Source organism: Chiloscyllium plagiosum, chromosome 30, assembly GCF_004010195.1.
Source record: "Chiloscyllium plagiosum isolate BGI_BamShark_2017 chromosome 30, ASM401019v2, whole genome shotgun sequence".
In the NCBI taxonomy this organism is placed as follows: domain Eukaryota; kingdom Metazoa; phylum Chordata; class Chondrichthyes; order Orectolobiformes; family Hemiscylliidae; genus Chiloscyllium; species Chiloscyllium plagiosum.
Genome location: NC_057739.1, coordinates 43,186,781 through 43,190,449, shown reverse-complemented (window position 1 = coordinate 43,190,449; position 3,669 = coordinate 43,186,781). Strand labels below are relative to the sequence as shown.

The following is a 3,669-nucleotide window of genomic DNA, read 5'->3' as shown; positions in this document are numbered from 1 at the left end:
TTGTGTCCTTGCAGATGTGGCCAATCCGGACACAGGCTTCCAGATAAAGTGGAAAACGGCTTGGGTGATGAGCATGGTGCCGGAGTGGGAAATGGGCCAGAACTCCACCACGTACAGCAAACACTGAGAGCACCTTGTACTTGATGACAAGGCTCTCAGCTGCAATGGAGTGGGAGCATTGTTCCCACATAGTCAGAAACTACTATATATACCAGCCATTCCAAGAGATCACTCCATCACTTCCTTATTGTGAAATTCTACACTTTATAATAAAATAACAACAGGAATATACACACCCCCAGTATCTCTGCAGCAAGCTTAAATGCATTTTATCCACAAATCACAGTTAACAATCTCCCTTTAAAATAGCTGCACAGTTTGCTTGAACTGGGGTTACCATGGGTGACTGATGCCATAGGTTGTGTTTACCATTGTCACATGGTTGCCATGGGGTGGGTTACTATGGAGATTTTGTTACCAAGGTACAGGGGTTACGATGGAGACCCTTGCCATTGGGAAGGGGTTACAATGAGGACATTGTTGCCAAGGGGCAGGGGTTACCTTGGAGACGTGGTTGCCATGGGATGGGGGTAACTATGTGGACCAGGTTGCCATGGGATGGGGGTAACTATGGGGACCAGGTTGCCATGGGATGGGGGTAACTATGGGGACCAGGTTGCCATGGGGCGTGGAGTTACTATGAGGACATGGCTGCCATGGGGACACGTCTCTGATGACCTCAGCACGTAGCCCCGCCCCCTCCCTCACTGCCTGCCTCTCGCCGGCCGGGGCCGAGAGTCCGCTCGCAGGCAGCGGGCCGCCGCCAACACCGCACCCGGGGGCCCGAGCTGAGGTAAACACCCCCCCCCCGAGGACAGGCCCAACACCCCCCCACCCCCCAGACCACAACCACCGCCTCCTCAGGGGAGGGAGACAGATAGAGCGGGGGGGTGATACCCCCCTGACTGTGGGGGGGTGGGGGTGGGGGTGGGGTGATACCCCCCTGACTGTGGGTGGGGGGGGGGGGTGATACCCCCCTGACCCCCCGACTGTGGGTGTGGGGGGGGGTGATACCCCCCGACTGTGGGTGTGGGGGGGGGTGATACCCCCCGACTGTGGGTGTGGGGGGGGGTGATACCCCCCGACTGTGGGTGTGGGGGGGGGTGATACCCCCCGACTGTGGGTGTGGGGGGGGGTGATACCCCCCGACTGTGGGTGTGGGGGGGGGTGATACCCCCCGACTGTGGGTGTGGGGGGGGGTGATACCCCCCGACTGTGGGTGTGGGGGGGGGTGATACCCCCCGACTGTGGGTGTGGGGGGGGGTGATACCCCCCGACTGTGGGTGTGGGGGGGGGTGATACCCCCCGACTGTGGGTGTGGGGGGGGGTGATACCCCCCGACTGTGGGTGTGGGGGGGGGTGATACCCCCCGACTGTGGGTGTGGGGGGGGGTGATACCCCCCGACTGTGGGTGTGGGGGGGGGTGATACCCCCCGACTGTGGGTGTGGGGGGGGGTGATACCCCCCGACTGTGGGTGTGGGGGGGGGTGATACCCCCCGACTGTGGGTGTGGGGGGGGGTGATACCCCCCGACTGTGGGTGTGGGGGGGGGTGATACCCCCCGACTGTGGGTGTGGGGGGGGGTGATACCCCCCGACTGTGGGTGTGGGGGGGGGTGATACCCCCCGACTGTGGGTGTGGGGGGGGGTGATACCCCCCGACTGTGGGTGTGGGGGGGGGTGATACCCCCCGACTGTGGGTGTGGGGGGGGGTGATACCCCCCGACTGTGGGTGTGGGGGGGGGTGATACCCCCCGACTGTGGGTGTGGGGGGGGGTGATACCCCCCGACTGTGGGTGTGGGGGGGGGTGATACCCCCCGACTGTAGGTGTGGGGGGGTGATACCCCCCCGACTGTGGGTGTGGGGATGGGTGATACCCCCCTGACTGTGGGTGTGAAGAGTAGGGGGGGTGATACCCCTGACTGTGGGTGTGGAGTGATACCCCCCTGACTGTAGGGATGTGTTGGGGTGGTTGTTCCCACTGTGTCTCTCGGTCCTACCCCATGTCTCTGGTGGTGATGTGGGGGTCTTACCCCCCTCTGTTTGTGGTATGTTCATGTCATGCTGCCCTTCAGAGGCTGTGGGTGTCAATCTTCCCCTCTTTGGGCATGTGGATGTCACACTGTCAGTTCTTGAGTGTTGTTGGAGCTGCACCCCCATCCAGGCAGGTGGGGAGCATTCCATTACACTCCTGTCTTATGCTTTGTAGATGGTTAATAAGCACTGGGAAATCAGGAGGTGAGTTACTTCTTGTAAGGTTTCTAGCCTTTGACCTGTTCTTGTAGCCACTGTGTTTATGTGGCGAGTCTATTCAGTTTCTGACCAATGGTAACTCCCACGATATTGATAGTGGGGGATTAAGTGATAACAGTGTAATTGAAAATCAAGGGGCACTGTTGGATTTTCTCTTGTTGAAGATGGTCATTGCCTGACGCTTGTATGGTCCATGCTCCAGTGAATATGATCCTAACCAATGAGGTGTCTCTTCATATGTCAGTCTTGCCATCCCAGGAATCTGTTTGCTCCATCTTCATTGCAGTCCCTCAATGGTCCGACCATATTTCCTCCCATAAGGAGACCAAAACTTCACAAATTTCCAGTGTGCTCGCACCAAGATCCATATAATTACAGCAAGACATCGCTGCAATTGTGCTCGAGTCCTCTCACTATACATAGAACATAGAAGAATACAGCGCAGTACAGGTGGTCCGACCATATTTCCTCCCATAAGGAGACCAAAACTTCACAAATTTCCAGTGTGCTCGCACCAAGATCCATATAATTACAGCAAGACATCGCTGCAATTGTGCTCGAGTCCTCTCACTATACATAGAACATAGAAGAATACAGCGCAGTACAGGCCCTTTGGCCCTCGATGTTGCGCCGATCCAAGCCCACCTAACCTACACTAGCCCACTATCCTCCATATGCCTATCCAATGCCCGCTTAAATGCCCATAAAGAGGGAGAGTCCACCACTGCAACTGGCAGGGCATTCCATGAACTCACGACCCGCTGAGTAAAGAACCTACCCCTAACATCTATCCTATACCTACCACCCCTTAATTTAAAGCTATGACCCCTCGTAATAGCTGACTCCATACGTGGAAAAACATTCTCACTGTCTACCCTATCTAAACCCCTAATCATCTTGTACACCTCTATCAAGTCACCCCTAAACCTTCTTTCCTCCAATGAAAACAACCCCAAGTGCCTCAGCCTTTCCTAATACGATCTTTCTACCATACCAGGCAACATCCTGGTAAACCTCCTCTGCACACGTTCCAGTGCCTCCACATCCTTCCTATAGTATGGCACACAATACTCCAGATGTGGCCGCACCAGAGTCCTATACAACTGCAACATGACCTCAGTACTCCAGAACTCAATTCCTCTACCAATAAAAGCCAGTACGCCATATGCCTTCTTCACCGCACGTAGTGAGGAAAAGGGAGGCTTGGATTTGTGAATAGTTGTTGTTTAGTCTGCACTGTATAAGTTCGGAAACTAAATTGTTACTTGTCTTGAAATACTGGAATGTAGGAGTTCTCTGCCGCTCATGTTTCATCAGATTAAGAGACGAAGCGAGCTTTTGTGGATGTTTGATTTA

The 3,669-nt window shown here is 55.5% G+C and overlaps 1 protein-coding gene across 2 annotated transcripts in view; it reads left to right on the top strand.

Annotated features, from left to right (window-relative positions):
- Nucleotides 1-708: 708 nt before the first annotated feature.
- pomt1 (protein-O-mannosyltransferase 1) overlaps nt 709-3,669 on the top strand; it is a 43,902-nt gene continuing 40,941 nt past the window's right edge. For both annotated transcript variants that reach the window (XM_043720543.1, XM_043720542.1), the window contains exon 1: nt 709-853. The gene's annotated coding sequence lies outside the window, so the exon portion shown is untranslated. The remainder of the gene's footprint in view (nt 854-3,669) is intronic.